General features: G+C 47.7%; 1 protein-coding gene across 7 annotated transcripts in view; it reads right to left on the bottom strand.

The window, feature by feature from the left end:
- CARD11 (caspase recruitment domain family member 11) overlaps positions 1 to 8,479 on the bottom strand; it is a 110,281-nt gene extending 101,802 nt beyond the window's left edge. For all 7 annotated transcript variants that reach the window (XM_060078570.1, XM_060078569.1, XM_060078575.1 and 4 more), the window contains exon 1: positions 8,225 to 8,479. The gene's annotated coding sequence lies outside the window, so the exon portion shown is untranslated. The remainder of the gene's footprint in view (positions 1 to 8,224) is intronic.
- Between the last annotated feature and the right edge of the window lie 9,047 nt (positions 8,480 to 17,526).

Here is a 17,526-nt window from a genome sequence, read left to right as displayed (position 1 = left end):
TGTTCTCTTCTGAACCTGGCTTTTCCTTCTTGCTTTCTTAATCAGAATGATAACAGTTGCTCAGGGTTAGAAAACAAAAGAAAAGGACACAAAATGAACACTAGAGGAGAAGACTCAAATCAATAGAATTAGAAATGAAAAAGGCGAAGCAACAACTGACACTGCAGAACTACAAAGGATCATGAGCGATTACTACAAGCAACTACATGCCAATAAAATGGACAACCTGGAAGAAATGGACAAATTCTTAGAAATGCACAACCTTCCGAGACTGAACCAGGAAGAAATAGAAAATATGAACAGACCAATCACAAGCACTGAAATTGAAACTGTGATTAAACATCTTCCAATGAATAAAAGCCCAGAACCAGATGGCTTCACAGGCGCATTCTATCAAACATTTAGAGAAGAGCTAACACCTATCCTTCTCAAACTCTTCCAAAATATAGCAGAGGGAGGAACAGTCCCAAACTCATTCTATGAGGCCACCATCACCTTGATACCAAAACCAGACAAGGATGTCACAAAGAAAGAAAACTACAGGCCAATATCACTGATGAATATAGATGCAAAAATCCTCAACAAAATACCAGCAAACAGAATCCAACAGCACATTAAAAGGATCATACACCATGATCAAGTGGGGTTTATTCCAGGAATGCAAGGATTCTTCAATATATGCAAATCAATCAACGTGATTCACCATATTAACAAATTGAAGGAGAAAAACCATATGATCATCTCAATAGATGCAGAGAAAGCTTTCAACAAAATTCAACACCCATTTATGATAAAAACCTTCCAGAAAGTAGGCATAGAGGGAACTTTCCTCAACATAATAAAGGCCATATATGACAAACCCACAGCCAACACTGTCCTCAATAGTGAAAAACTGAAACCATTTCCACTAAGATCAGGAACAAGACAAGGTTGCCCACTCTCACCACTATTATTCAACATAGTTTTGGAAGTTTTAGCCGCAGCAAACAGAGAAGAAAAAGAAATAAAAGGAATCCAAATTGGGCAAGAAGAAGTAAAGCTATCACTGTCTGCAGATGACATGATACTATACATAGAGAATCCTAAAGATGCTACCAGAAAACTACTAGAGCTAATCAATGAATTTGGTAAAGTAGCAGGATACAAAATTAATGCACAGAAATCTCTGGCATTCCTGTACACTAATGATGAAAAATCTGAAAGTGAAATTAAGAAAACACTCCCATTTACCATTGCAACAAAAAGAATAAAATATATAGGAATAAACTTACCTACGGAGACAAAAGACCTGTATGTAGAAAATTACAAGACACTGGTGAAAGAAATTAAAGATGATACAAATAGATGGAGAGATATACCATGTTCTTGGATTGGAAGAATCAACATTGTGAAAACGGCTATACTACCCAAAGCAATCTACAGATTCAATGCAATCCCTAACAAACTACGAATGGCATTTTTCACAGAACTAGAACAAAAAATTTCACAATTTGTATGGAAACACAGAAGACCCCGAATAGCCAAAGCAATCTTGAGAAAGAAAAACGGAGCTGGAGGAATCAGGCTCCCTGACTTCACACTATACTACAAAGCTACAGTAATTAATACAGTTTAGTACTGGCACAGAAACAGAAATATAGGTCAATGGGACAGGATAGAAAGCCCAGAGATAAACCCACACACATATGGTCACCTTATCTTTGATAAAGGAGACAAGAATATACAGTGGAGAAAAGATAGCCTCTTCAATAAGTGGTGATGGGAAAACTGGACAGCTACATGTAAAAGAATGAAATTAGAACACTCCCTAACACCATACACAAAAATAAGCTCAAAATGGATTAAAGACCTAAATGTAAGGCCAGACACTATAACACTCTTAGAGGAAACCATAGGCAGAACACTCTATGACATAAATCACAGCGAGATCCTTTCTGACCCACCTCCTAGAGAAATGGAAATAAAAACAAAAATAAACAAATGGGACCTAATGAAACTTAAAAGCTTTTGCACAGCAAAGGAAACCATAAACAAGACCAAAAGACAACCCTCAGAATGGGAGAAAATATTTGCAAATGAAGCAACTGACAAAGGATTAATCTCCAAAATTTACAAGCAGCTCGTGCAGCTCAATATTAAAAAAAAACAAACAACCCAATCCAAAAATGGGCAGAAGACCTAAATAGACATTTCTTCAAAGAAGATATACAGATGGCCAACAGACACATGAAAGAATGCTCAACATCATTAATCATTAGAGAAATGCAAATCAAAACTACAATGAGATATCATCTCACACCGGTCAGAGTGGCCATCATCAAAAAATCTAGAAACAATAAATGCTGGAGAGGGTGTGGAGAAAAGGGAACCCTCTTGCACTGTTGGTGGGAATGTAAATTGATACAGCCACTATGCAGAACAGTATGGACGTTCCTTAAAAAACTAAAAATAGAACTACCATATAACCCAGCAATCCCACTACTGGGCATATACCCTGAGAAAACCATAATTCAAAAAGATTCATGTACCAAAATGTTCATTGCAGCTCTATTTACAATAGCCAGGACAGGGAAGCAACCGAAGTGTCCATCGACAGATGAATGGATAAAGAAGATGTGGCACATATATACAATGGAATATGACTCAGCCATAAAAAGAAATGAAACTGAGTTATTTGCAGTGAGGTGGATAGACCTAGAGACTGTCTTACAGAGTGAAGTAAGTCAGAAAGAGAAAAACAAATACTGTATGCTAACACATATATATGGAATCTAAACAAACAAACAAAAAATGGTCATGAAGAACCTAGGGGCAAGACGGGAATAAAGACGCAGACCTCCTAGAGAGAATGGACTTGAGGACACAGGGAGGGGGAAGGGTAAGCTGGGACAAAGTGAAAGAGTGGCTTGGACATATATACACTACCAAATGTAAAACTGAGAGCCAGTGGGAAGCAGCCGCATAGCACAGGGAGATCAGCTTGGTGCTCTGTGACCACCTAGAGGGGTGGGATAGGGAGGGTGGGAGGGAGGGAGATGCAAGAGGGAGGAGATATGGAGATATATGTAAATGTATAACTGATTCACTTTGTTATAAAGCAGAAACTAACACACCATTGTAAAGCAATTAGACTCCAATAAAGATGTTAAAAAAAAATGAATACTAGAATTTTCCCCTTCGTCCACCCAGCCACCATTCCCTAGACGTCCTATTAGAGCAGTTTCTTATACGTGCTGGTGCTTTCTTCCAGAAACTCCCTCTATGCCCCTGTCTCATTAATGGCCTCACAGAATTCCAATGGATGGATGGATCTTGCTTTTGAGGAGCATTTGTGTGGTTTCAAGTTTTTTCCCATTAAAAACAATGCTACAATTAACATCAGCGTGCACAGAAAGATGGACAAGTCTATCTGTGAGATGATTCTTAGAAGTGGAATTCTTGGGTTGATTCACTTATCATGCTGGTACATACTGTCAAATCCATAGCGTATTAGACTACCTGCTTCCCGTTTCTCTCGCCAATATAACGTTTTATCAAATGTTTTGATCTTTGCCAGTCTGACAGTGAAAAAAGGCATCTCTCTGTTGTATTACTTCGCATTTATTCATTGTAAATTGATTGGTCTGTTCATATTCTGTTTGTTCACATCCTTTAAGCATTTTTCTCTTCGGTCGAGCTCTCTCTAATTCTGGAGTCAGCAAACTGCAGTGGAGTGCCCACCCCTGCACTGCCCATCCTGCCCCACTGGCCAAATCCGGCCACATGGCAAGAACAGAGCAGAGCCGTTTCCACAAGGACCTTCTGGCTCTCCGAGCCTCAGGTATTTACTATCTGGACCTTTACAGAAGAAGTGTGCCGATTCCTGCATCTCACTGATTTCTTTTCAGAGTTCTCTGTAAATTAAGGAAATAGCTCTCTCAGATAAATTCACTTTTGCATCAAATTCATCACTCTATTCTACCTCCTACCCCCAACTCTGTCAAAAATAACCAAGTCAGAAGTACCTTTAAAAGCAGAGCAAGCTCTCATTTGGAAACACTTTGGTCTATGTTAATTTAGGGGTGGTACTTTCATTTTACACACGTGGCCACTGAGGCTCAGAGCCACTGGTGACTTTCCCGAGGTCACACCCTTTCTGCCTGCCTCCAAGTCCGCAGATGTTTCCACTTGGAGGAGCCTGCCTCTCAGTGGACGGGTCCAGCACGGGGGATGGCGCTGACTGTACAAAGCAGAGTGTGACAGGTGTTGCTGTGGTACCTGCAGGATTTGTCAGGTATGTGGACAGAGCCTGGGGCCCCGCTTTGTCAGCGCCACACTCGAGTATGAGGACGTACATTCCAGAGTTGGATTTGGGGTGAGAAGGAAGGTTACACCCCTGACACAGAAACCACCCGGGGAGAATGGAGCCCTTGCTCTGGCTCACCCACTTGTGAGGAGCTGGGAGGACCAGAGGACCGGGACCTAAGACATGAGCCTGGGGAGCCTGACTGCGGGACTGGACCAGCAAAGACAGAGTGCTTTTGCCAGAGGCAGGAGCAGGGACCCTTCATTACCCCGCGGCACTGGCCCATTACACCAATCTGACAGCGACCGTTATATTCTCAGAGCCCTGAACAAATCACAACCAAAAAGGTGAGCCCCCCCTGGAAATAGTCACCCCATTAAAACCACTGACCCACAAGCAGGAGCTGCTCAAGGAGACTCTGGGGGAAGGTGTACGGGGGCGTGTTCCTTGCGTGTGAAGTGCACAAGCCGTGTTCTTCCCGTGCGCGTGGCACGGGTGAGGAGGGTGGCACCTGGGAATCTGCCAATCTAATTTTTCTTTAGCAGAAAAGCGGTTTTAAGGGGCTTCCTTGATAGTCTTCTTTTCCTTTTCTTTCTGTTCCCGTATTTAAATCAATTCAAAATGCTCTACACCTCCTGGATAATGCAGTACATCTACAGGGTAGATTTCCTTCAATCCTCTCGGCTGCTCTGGAAGATTAGGACTGCAGAGCAGGAGACTAAGAAAGGAAGTCCACCCGGCGCGGGGTGGGGAAAGCCGCACTCTGGCCCCAGGTCCAGACCTAAGCGTCCACCCTCCCCGGATCTCAGGAATAACAGCAACGGGAAGAATATGGCACAGCTCGAGTTTTCTCATTTTATGCTTGGTGTAACTGACAAGACTGAAAAGAATCAGTATTAACATCCTGATTTCACTGGGGAGAGATGTCTCCCAGAGAGCTGAAGGGATGACAGGCCGGCCCAGGTGGGCAGTCATGACTGGAAGCCGCGTCTGGAACACAGCCCAAGGCTCCTTCCCGCTCCCCGCCTCAGCCTCCGATCCAGAAGGCTGACCGTGGACCTCCTGAGGCCTTTCCCCCTCATTCTGACCTCTTTTAACCCAAGCTTCACAGATCTGGTCACGCTCTGCTTCGGGGTGGTCATCTGAGCTTTTTGGCCCTCGAGGGACTTCACCATCAGGCCCGATTACCAGGAGGCACTCCCTGCCTTCAAGGCCAAGGGTGGGGACAGAGCAAGAGAGAACGGAAGGCAGTTTTAAGCTCATGGGAGGAGCTCCGTTTATCAGCATCTGGTGTCCCTTTTCACCATAAGCACCTGAGCACTGGGACTCGATCTGGCCCTTCACGCATGAAGTGCTATAATCAGCAAACCAGGAACCGCAAGGTTTCCACTGGAAAGGTGGAGAAACGCATGTCGGACAGTGGAGAAGTCCGTTGGGACGTTGCCCCACCAGCACAGTCTCAGCCTGGAACCTTCCACCAACTGCTGGGCTCCCTGAGTCCCACCATCGCCCACACTCGCCTCCTGCCACCCTTCCTTCCCTCAATCCTTTTCTCTAGTTTGAGTCTCTGCCCCCCTCTGGTCACGGCAACACGACTGGAGGGCCTGAACTATTTAGGGGAGGATGTCTGGGTCTCTAGTTCCTTCTGTGTGTCCCCGACGGTACCTGGTACAGTGTCACCCAGACAGTGCCCACTGAGTGATTCAAACAAGGGCCACCACCTTAAGAAGAAGAGTTAGGTTTACAAGTCATTTTAAAAGATCACATAGGGATTTCCCTGGTGGCGCAGTGGATAAGAATCTGCCTGCCAATGCAGGGGACACAGGTTCGATCCCTGGTCCAGGAGGATCCCACATGCCACGGAGCAACTAAGCCCGTGCGCCACAACTACTGAGCCTGCACTCTAGAACCGCGAGCCACAACTACTGAGCCTGTGCTCTAGAGCCCATGAGCCACAACTACTGAAGCCAGCGCGCTTAGAGTCCAGGCTCCGCAACAAGAGAAGCCACCGCAAGGAGAAGCCTGCACACTGCAATGAAAACCCAACACAGCCAAAAATAAATAAAATTAAATCTTTAAAAAAATAAAAAATAAAATAAAAGATCACATAAAGGAATAATGGATAAACAAACTGTGGTCCATCCACACAATGGAATATTATTCAGCCTTAAAAAGGAAGGAAACTCGGACACCTGCTACAACATAGATGAACCTTGAAGACATGATGCTCAGTGAAATAGGCCAGTCATACAAGAACAAATACTGCAGGATTCCACTTCTATGGGGTCCCTAGAGGAGTCAAATTCATAGAGACAGAAAGTAGAAGGGTGGTTTCCAGGGGCTGGAGAAGGGGATGGGGAGTTGTTGTTTAATGATGACAGAGTTTCAGTTTGGGAGGACGGAAAGTTCTGGAGATGATGGTGGGGATGGTTGTACAACAATGTGAATGTACTTAATACCCCTGAACTATACACTTAAAAGTGGTTAAGATGGTAAATTTTATGTCATGTGTATTTTACCACAATTAAAAAAAAAATCACACAAAGGAGCATTTGTACACAGAGTCAGTTCTGTATGGGCTGGTGGGGCTAAGAGACTTCCTTTTTGATATGGGTGCTAATAAAATGCACAGACATCCAAACCATTTTGCTGGGATGTGATGAGGCTGAGTCAGTCCCAGGCTCCCTTTGCCCTCTGATCAGCCGCGGCCCACAGCGGGGACCATCATTTCTTTACAGCGGCCTGGGGGTTAGAGAGAAGTGGAGGCTCCAGGCAAGGACACAAGTGGAACGCTGTGGCTAAATTCCTGTCCTCGCATTAACCTACGGCTCGGGCTCGGGACTTCCGGCACCCAATAACCACAGAGGAGGCACCCAATAATCGCCCAGGGATGGACCAACGTTTCTTTCCTTCCTTGGGAGGCTGGTAGCCTTACACTTTCAGGAGAGGTGGTAAATGTCAAGAGAAAGTCTTTCCTACCACAAATCAAAGGTTTGGGGGCAGGCTGGGCCACAGATGGGTTTGGTCCACAGGACCAGGTTTGTGGGGATGGTCCTCTGCTGACACTCTGCAGACCAGGTGCCAGGAAGCTGGGAGCTCCGACGCACGCCCCGTCAAGCAGGCCCTGCTCCCTGCACCGTAACTGTCTCCCTGGGGCCCCTCCAACTGTGCTCTGAACTCTGAAGGGACAGAGAAGCCCTCTCCCTTGCCTGTGCCCAGAGTTCAGGAGACCACGGGGGGCCCTTCCAGCCTGGGCAGTGTCCTGGGGTGGGGGTCAGTGTCACGGAGGTGGGGACTTCAGGCACGAGGCCACTAGGACCTCATCCTGGCTTTGCGGGGAACCTGGGCCCCTCCTGGTTCCACACTCTCCCCGTGGGAGGGGCTGTCCTTCCCTCTGCCCTCCCCTGCCCTGCCCTCCCCTCCCCTCCCAGGGGCTCCACCTTCTCGGGAGCCTCAGGCCCGGCTGTGGTCTGGAAACTTCCTGTCCTTTCAGGTCTTAGAAAAGTTCTTTTCCTCCTTCTGGGGCAGGGGCACCGAGGGGCGCCCTGCCGGGCCCGCCCCCCCTTTCATCCCTTTCTTCTCTGAGGGGCTGGGGGCTTTGCCAGGCGGGGCCACCCAGAGACAGACGGTCCGAGAGGAACTCGGAGGCGGGATACAGGGAGGTGGAAAGTGGAGATAAAGTTTTCCAAAGGCAGGCGGGGAGAGGGAGATAGAGATGGAGCCAGAGGGAAAAGGGGGAAAGAGATGGTGAGACAGGGATGGCGGTCCGTCAGCGGGGCACCAGAAAAGCGAGCCCCTCCAGACCCCCGCACGGCGCCGCGACTCCGCGCCGCGCGCCGAGGACCCCGGGCCCCCCGCGTGCCCCCTGCCCACGACCGCGCCGCCCCAGCGCGCCCTCGCCGTCCCCCGTGTCCCCACCCCCGCGTCCGCCGCGCCTACCTGGGCCGCTCATGCTCCGCGCAGGCCGCCGTCTTCCCCCCGGGGCCCCGGCCCTCGGTCCCCGCCGCCCGGACTGTCCGAGGGGCGCAGCCGACCCAGGGGCTGCAGGGCCGGTAGGGGGCCGCGCGCCACCCGGGCAGCAGTCCGGAGGCCAAAGGAGGCAAAAGAGAGAAAAAAGGAGAGAAAGTGTGTCACAGGCTGGAAGGGGGAGGGGAATGCAAAACCCGACAGGAAATGAGACTTAAAAAAAATGCAAAAGGTTAGAAAAAGAGATAAGGAAGAGGGGGAGGGGGAGGGGCGGAGCCTGGGTCCCGGCCGCGGGGAGGGCGGCGAGGAGATGGGGCGGGAGAGCCGGGTCCGGGGCCGCGAGACCCCGGCAGGCCCCGCCCCGCGTCGCGTGAGGCTGGACCCCGGCCTGGGCCGCAGGCCCCAGCCGGCTCCGATACCAAGGCCACCGAGCCCGGCTCAGAGCCCGGAGCGGCCGTGGGAAGGGACACCCCCTTGAAGGCTCTCCAGGCTCTGCGTGGGAGGGGGGTTGGAGCAGCTGCCCTCTCGGAGGAATTGGCCCCGTTTTGAAGAACTCCCAGAGGCGTCACTGCGATCTGCGGGGGAGGCTTTTCCCACAAAGAAGTGGGAAGCAAGGGATCCTGCAGCCTTGGGCACCCCCAGGGCTCTTCTCTCCCTCAGCCTCTGTTCTGGAAGCTTCCTGGGGCTTGCCTGGCGGTCAGCACACCTCCGAGAGCCGCACACACCCCTCCTGGACCCGTGATGGCGACAGAGTCTGTCACCCCACTGCCTCTGGCCCTCCGCACCCACCCTCCCCCGCCCAGTGCTCTCAGACTCAGCACCTGTAGGGGAAATTGTGACTTCTGGATGTCATCGGTTTAATAATTTGGCCCCAAAGCTGCGGCCCAGGCCCCTGGGTGTGTTACTCTCTCACAGGGCTGTAAGGGGGGGGGGGGGGAAGGTCCCAAGGGTTTTTCTGAATTATGAACTTAAAAATCTGGGCCAACCAGGCTCATCCAGAGAACTCTGGGTTCTGCTCATGTGCCGGTTTCCCCAGCCCCTGCACCTCTCCTTCTCCTCTGCCTCAGTGACCCCTGACTTCTGTCCATCCTGCACCTCTTGGTTCCCCCATTACAGCTGGAGAACATTCCCTCCTGTTTCGTGTTGTCAGTTCTTTGAGAAAAGTTCCTTGAGCTCCTGGAGGGAAAGGCGTTCAATAAATTAAGCAACTAAGCACGAAGATCAATAAATGATGGTGCTGTGGTCCAAGCACAGAAGACTAAAATCTTGGCGGTTTTGAGGAGTGCAGTTGATGGATGCACAGGGGCCAGGAACTAAAGGAGACATGAGTTTGCTGTCTGCACAGCATGTTCAAAAACTTAATCAGGAACCACAGAGAGAGAAAGTTCCTAAAATAAATGCCAAGGCCCACAGCATCCAGGTCCTCCATCCTCAGTGACTCGCTGGGGACCTGGGTGGAATCTCTTGCACTTGGTGAACTTTTAAATCAACCCGTGTAGTTTTGAAACGGAACTCTGGTTTTCCTCATGCAGGGTACGAAGTGCAGGCAGACCTTAAATCAACAACAAAAACTGATAGAAATTCTGCAAAAAAGCTCAATGAATGTTCATGAACACACCCAAGTTACCGAAACAGAGAATTTTGCACCCCAGAACTCCCCCTGACGCACCCCTACTTGTCAGCCCCTCCCCCCCACCAAGGATAAACCACTTTCTGACCTCCAGCAGCATAGGTCAGTTTCGCCAGGTGTCTTGTCTCTAAAGGTCAGAAACTTTATATAAATGGAGCCATCCATAGATTCCCTTCTGCGTCTAGCTTCTTTCGTTCAATATGATGTTTTTCAGATTTAGCCATGGGATTACATGCAGGTATGGTTTGTTGAAGACATGTTGTCTCTTTTCCTCCCCAACACCTTATTAGACTTTTTAAACATTGGGAAGAGTTAGAAGGATTGTATAGTGAATACCCATATATCCCACCACCTGATTCTAAAAATGAACATTTGCTATATTTGCTTTATCACATGCATACCATCTGTCCCCTCTAGCCATCCATCCTTCTTTGTTTTTTTGATGCATTTCAAAGTTGATGACATCAACATACTTCACCTTTAAATACTTCATCATGCATATCATTAACTAGAGAGATTTTTTAGGTGAAATTTACCTACAGATTTTAATGATATCATAAAATGAGTTTTGACAAATGTATACACCGTGTAACCCCAATCCCTGTGAAGATATAGAACTGTGTGGTCCAGTATGGCAGCCACTACCCACACTTGGCTGTTGAACATGTGGCTAGTGTGAATAAGGAACCGTATTTTAAATTCCATTTAATTTTAATTAAAATCTAAAAACTGCTACTCAATTCTGTTATTGGAAAACTTTTAAGTATGTTGGGAGCATCTTGAGTATATTAATCTGCTTTTTCAACTGTAAATTTTATAAAAGCTCAATACAGGTGAAGTATTTTCAAGGAAAATTGAGGTGCTGTAAGTGTAAAAACTGCACCAGGCTTTGAAGACATGGTATGTAAAAAGGAATGCAGGGCCTCCCTGGTGGCGCAAGTGGTTGAGAGTCCGCCTGCCGATGCAGGGGATACGTGTTCGTGCCCCGGTCTGGGAGGATCCCATGTGCCGCGGAGCGGCTGGGCCCGTGAGCCATGGCCGCTGGGCCTGCGCGTCCGGAGCCTGCGCGTCCGGAGCCTGTGCTCCGCAGCGGGGGAGGCCACAGCGGTGGGAGGCCCGCATACCGCAAAAAAAAAAAAAAAAAAAAAAAAAAAAAGGAATGCAGAACATCTCACTCATAATTTTGATATTGATTGCATGTTGAAATAATAATATTCTGGATATGTTGGATTCAATAAAATATATTATTAAAATGAATTTCATGTTTCTTTTTTAATGTTGCCACTAGAAAATTTTAAATTTTACATTATATTTTTATGGGACAGTATGGATATAATGTAGAATGCTACCATCACCCAGGAAGTTCCCTCCTGCCCAGGCATGCCCCCCTTTTTTTTTTTACATCTTTATTGGAGTATAATTGCTTTACAATGGTGTGCTAGGTTCTGCTTTATAACAAAGTGAATCAGTTATACATATACATATATCCCTATATCTCTTCCCTCTTGTGTCTCCCTCCCTCCCACCCTCCCTATCCCACCCCTCTAGGTGGTCACAAAGCACCGAGCTGATCTCCCTGTGCTATGCGGCTGCTTCCCACTAGCTATCTACCTTACATTTGGTAGTGTATATATGTCCATGCCTCTCTCTCGCTTTGTCACAGCTTACCCTTCCCCCTCCCCATATCCTCAAGTCCATTCTCTAGTAGGTCTGTGTCTTTATTCCTGTCTTACCCCTAGGTTCTTCATGACATTTGTTTTTTTTTCTTAAATTCCATATATATGTGTTAGCATACGGTATTTGTCTTTCTCTTTCTGACTTACTTCACTCTGTATGACAGACTCTAGGTCTATCCACCTCATTATAAATAGCTACAATGAGATATCATCTCACACCAGTCAGAATGGCCATCATCAAAAAATCTAGAAACAATAAATGCTGGAGAGGGTGTGGAGAAAAGGGAACCCTCTTGCACTGCTGGTGGGAATGTGAATTGGTACAGCCGTTATGGAGAACAGCATGGAGGTTCCTTAAAAAACTACAAATAGAACTACCATATGACCCAGCAATCTCATTACTGGGCATATACCCTGAGAAAACAATAATTCAAAAAGAGTCAGGCATGCCCTTTTAAAACTTGATTCTTCTGTGACCCCAGGGCGAAGGTGATTTGAATGTCTTTGAAGGATGATGGTTCGAGACTACAAACTAAATGCAAACATTCATCTCCCTTTTTGGAAACCTGCTGGAATGACAGAAAAGAACAGTGGGCGATGAGTTAATCCAGGTGCCAGGAAAGTAAGCGAGTGGACAGGTGAATAGAAGGCAGGTGAACAGAAGCCCCAGCTCAGAGCGGCCAGGGGAAAAGGCAGCAGCAAAGATGGGGGTGGTTCTCTCACTGGGAACCCCACAGATCTATCGGGTTTGAGGGTAGGGCAGGGCGGAATGCGGGGCAGACACTGAATGATGGATGGATGGAATTGCTGAGTGTAGAGTACCCTGGGCGCTCCCCGCCTCTGACCTTCCACTGTGCGCCTTAAGCTTCTCCCCCAGGCGAAGCCAGAGAAGTATTTCTAAGGAAACCTGCTCCGAGGGAGGGTCAAGGGCTCTTGGAATGAGGGCAGCGGCCCAAGGAGACCCCTTCCCGTGTGACATTTAGCAGAAGGGCGGCCTGCCTAGACCTCGCTCTGCCCGGGCCCCCTGGGGCAGTGCTGTCTGAACTGTCTGTAGTGAGAGACACCCTCCATCCCCCACAGCCTTAGAAAAAATTCTGATCTGTTACAGACTGATACTTTTGTAAAATATAATAAAAATGAATTTAGAAAATCGATTTAAAAATAAGATGCTCGGGCTTCTCTGGTGGCGCAGTCGTTGAGAGTCCGCTTGCCGATGCAGGGGACACGGGGTTCGTGCCCCGGTCCGGGAGGATCCCACATGCCACGGAGCGGCTGGGCCCGTGAGCCATGGCCGCTGAGCCTGCGCGTCCGGAGCCTGTGCTCCGCAACGGGAGAGGCCACAACAGTGAGAGGCCCGAGTACCGCAAAAAAACCCCAAAAAAGATGCTCAAGGTACAGGCCCGCTGATCACGCTTGGTTATCGTGGCAATGTCAAAACGCTGTAAAGGTTTCTGAGTTCTCAGTCTTGATTTCTGTTCTCATCGCACTCGTCAAGGACTAGCGCGCAGGAAGACACGGGTCCACGGGCCAGATTTTGCGTGGTGCGGCCCTGGAGGGAAGGCAGCCTGCTGGGGCACCGCATCTGCCCTGAGAGCCCAGCCAGCCTCTCGACGAGGAGGTCGGGAGACATCAGTCACCCTGGGCCTTCGCAGAGACGGGCAGAAACCAGCTGTTTGAAAGTGAGGGATCCAGATGAACAAATAGAACAACTGTCTCCCAAGGGTGGAGAGGAAACGGGCATCACTGGGAAGGGAACAGAGTATAATGATCCAAAAAACCCTCTAACGAGTGTCCTCGGAGAGATGCAAGCAGAAATCACATCCATAAAATAGGAACAGATTGCTATGAAACGGGCTGCCTGAAGAAAGGACAGTTCACGGAAATTAAAAATACAATTGCCAAAATAATAGGAAAAATAAATAAAATTTAATAGAAGGGCTGGAAGAAGATGTCTGTCGAGTGTGTCTCTTGGGCTGGAAGCCAAAACAAATGAAACCCACCAAGATGGGAAAAGTGTGAGAGAAAAGTTGAGACATAAATCATCAACACGAAAAGTTCCTTGTCCACTTAGAAAGCGTTCCAGGCAGGAAAAGAGAGAAACTAGAGGGAGGAGTTAATCATGAAATGATAATAATATTTGCCAGACCTGCAGAGTGATATGATTCTCCACAATGAGAGGGTCCAGTGAGAAGCAATGTGATAAATAAAAAAAGACCTGCCTCTAGATACATTCTCATGAAATTTCAGGAAAGAAAAGGAAAAGATGGATAATGAGAAGATTCTGAGACCTTGTAGGAGGGGGAAAAAAAAAGCACACTGATGCTGAGGCTCAAATGGGGCTCAGAGTTCTCATCAGCAACACCGGATTGTCTTCCAGCAAGGAGATAATGAAGTAATGCTTCAACGTTCTCACGAAAACTTACTTTAAATGTAGAGTCCTGTATTCAACCAAATTTTTGATCAAGTGTGAGAGCAAAATAAACATATTCTTAGACATGCAGGGGCTTTGGAAATTTATCCCCCAAGCACTTCTCCAGAAACACAATTACTTTCCTTTTTTTTTTTAACTTAAAAAAAAAGTGTTTGTTATGGGAAGTTTCAAAAATAAACAAAACTAGAGAACATAACATAATGAAGTCTCATGTACCCCAAGTCAGTTTCAACAATTATCAACTCATTACCAATCTTGTCTATGCTCCAACACACTTCCCTCCATTTCCAGATTATTTTGAGTCACATCCCAAATATCATATAATTTCATCTGTAAATATATAGGCATATATATGAAAAGAAAAGGATACTTGAAAAACAAAACACGACTTCCCTCGTGGTCCAGTGGTAAAGAATCTGCCTTACAATGCAGGGGACACGGGTTCGATCCCTGGTCGGGGAACTAAGATCCCACATGCCGCAGGGCAACTAAGCCCACGTGCCACAACTGCTGAGCTCACACGCCTCAACTAGAGTGCCCGCGTGCCGAAAACTACAGAGCCCACGGACTCTGGAGCCCGCACCACAACCTGAGAAGAGAAAACGCCATAACTAGAGAGAAGCCTGTGCGCCACAATGAAAGATCCCACATGCCACAACAAAGATCCCATGTGCCACAACAGACCAAAATAAAATAAATAAATATTTAAAAAAATTAAAAAGTTAAAAAAAAAAACACCCATGGAATGTATACTACCCACAGAATGTAACAGTAAGGTATACTGTGGACTCTGGGGGACTATGATCTGTTGTTGCGGGTTCATGTACTGCTCTGATGGGGAATGTTGATAAAGTGGGAGGCTGTGCATGTTGCAGGGGCAGGGGCAGGGGAGAAGAACAATTACTTGAGAAGGTACTACAGTGAAATGAAAAAGAAATCTAGGGAAGAGGAAGACATGGGATCCGGGAAAGAGTAAAATAAATCCATGAAAATAATAAAAAGGAATAGCAACTATGCAGGAGGCCTAAAAAAAAAGAGTCAGGATGTATCTGAGCTTTCAGTCAGATCCTCGCCACCCGAAGAACTGGAAAGCACTGTGAAGTTACTGGATTGGACAAAGTATGACGTCAGATGGATCTGAAAGGCGTATTTGGTGAAAAATGGTCATTTCTAAGGGACTGAACTAGGAAGGAGCAAGGAGGGTCAAAGGGTCTTCACTGGATGTCCTTCTATACCAGAAACGGTGTATTTCCATACTGTGTAATTCTTTTATAATAAAAATAAATCATGTCTACAAGAAACGGGTGGGAGAACCCAGAGGGAACCGATCAGTTTAGTTCCCATGTCTCCCTGCATTCAAGTTATAATCTGAGCCCCTGCTGGGGTCGCAGTGTCGCTCACACCACCGGATGTATGTTCAGAGAAAACCTCTATTGTATCTGGAAGTTATCTGGTCTTCCTTCTGGGCCCCCCCCCTCCACGTTAGTAGGAGAAATAAAACTTGTAGCTCTATCTGCCTTAAAATATAGCCCAATCCAGTAACTTAACAGTCCTTTTAGGTTTTCTGGAATAAAAATGTTTAGTCTCTCCTACGGCCGCCCCTCCCTCTGTGTTCCCCACAAGATGCACCCGAGTGTGAGGGAAGAAAGTGGCTTGGAGGACCTGAGGACCACGAGGAAGACGTCTCTTTCTTGCCTGGTTGCCCCTCACCCTGCGGGAATTCAGGGCTGACCTCCAGCTCCAGTAGGGTCCTGGTCTGCTTCCCTCTTGACTTGGGTGAGCATCTGCCGTGGTCTTACCCAGCCCGAAGGCTCCCTGCAGCCTCTGCTCTGGGGTCTCCTCGAGGGCTGTAGCAGGCTCTCACTCGCCATCCGGGCCACCTGTCTCAGGGGAGCTTGGGACGAGCTTGGGAAAGCCCAGGCTTCAGGTCTCTCTCCGCAGGACAGGCTGCGGCAATCAGGTTTCGCAAGGGGCAGACCCACACCCACGCCTGAGAGGGGTCCTTTTGTGCAACTATTGGGAGAGCTCCAGGAGACCCCACTTTCCCAAACGTGGGGCGGGGTGGGGCTGAAGGGGAAGGTGATCCCAGCTGGAGTCTAGCCTGATCCCTCTGGGAGCACTGGAGCTTGGGGTTGATTACCCACTGCCTGAGGGCTGCCAGGGGGAGGTGCGTGTAACAGGGCTTCTCTCAAGAGGGGGTCACCTTGAACCAGCCTCTCAGAGATGGAAAGGGCAGAACAGCAGGGAGCCGTGTCTCAGCTGCATAATTGGAGGCAGGTCATGAAATCAGTTCCGTTCCTGGAATTGTCAGCTCTGTTTGCTGTGCCCCCCTTTCTCACTCTTGGTCCCCTGTAGGTCTCAATATGTCTGCCCAACGCTCCCCAACTTCAGTTTTCCTCCCTGCTGAAAAATTTCCGCTGTACCTCGCAGCTGCAGAGTTTTCTGAGCCCCAACAGGAGATCAGAAACGGGAAAAATGAGAGATGGGTTTTACCCGGCGCCATATCCTAGCTCCGGTCACAGTGCTGTGCCCTGAGATGTTTCTGTGTTGCCTTGAAAGCCAAATGCAGTGAGACCCGGAACCCAGGGCAGGACGTGGTTCTGTCCTCCCCTCTCTTAAAGGACCCCTCCTCTGCGGGTGCTGCGCCTCCGGTCACCCCTCCCCTCCAGAGAGCGCTCTCCTCCTGTGAAGGCTGCCTTCACCGCCCAGAAAATCCTTCCTTATCAGGGGCACAGTCACACACTTGGGACAGCAAAAAGGTATTTCACAAACTATTGATCCGAGAATGTATTGCTTTTTTCCCCGATGCCACCCCTTATTGCCATTCTATGTATTAATACCACACACACCCCCTAAACCCACCCCTACCGCAAAGTAGCGCCGAGAGCAAAGCAGAACCTACCAGGCCTTTAATTATGTTTTACGTACTTTATACTTTTATGTTCTCATTGATTTTGCTGCCCCTTCAAGCTCATTCCTCTTAGTTTCAGATTTTTTTAATGCCATCTCCCTACAGAGAGCTGATTCCAGAAAGGCATCAGTGTATCCATTATCCCACACAAAGAAAAGACAACCCACCGAAAGGTCCACCTTTTGGTGAACACCTTAAATGACCCTTGACTTGTTTTTTTTTAATTCTTTTTTTCTTGGATGTCCCTCTTCATGTGAGTTTTATTTTTTAAGAACAAAAGAGCAACAAATATAAATAACTGTTAAGAGCAAAGATCATAGTTCTTTCTAAAATGAGGATCACATTTATTTATTTTTCTTCTTCTAAGCATGGCTTAAATCCAGGAGGAAAATGTCCCCATGTGTAGGCTGGTAATGTATGTTCAGTAGTTTTCAATTGCTTGAGTTGTGAAATATGATGAAAGCCATCTAAATATCTCATGGGGGAAAATACCTTGAATTTCACTCTAAAAACAGTACAGTGGGGAGACATTTCTGCATGAAATGTGCAAAATGATGGTGGGCCCATTGTTGCAATGAGCTTAGGGCTTTTTGGTCTAAGCCCAGGAGGGCAGGTTCAGGATGGGCC

The sequence above is a fragment of the Mesoplodon densirostris genome, chromosome 16 (genome assembly GCF_025265405.1).
Source record: "Mesoplodon densirostris isolate mMesDen1 chromosome 16, mMesDen1 primary haplotype, whole genome shotgun sequence".
Classification (NCBI taxonomy): domain Eukaryota; kingdom Metazoa; phylum Chordata; class Mammalia; order Artiodactyla; family Ziphiidae; genus Mesoplodon; species Mesoplodon densirostris.
This window is presented reverse-complemented; position numbering and strand designations above follow the sequence as displayed.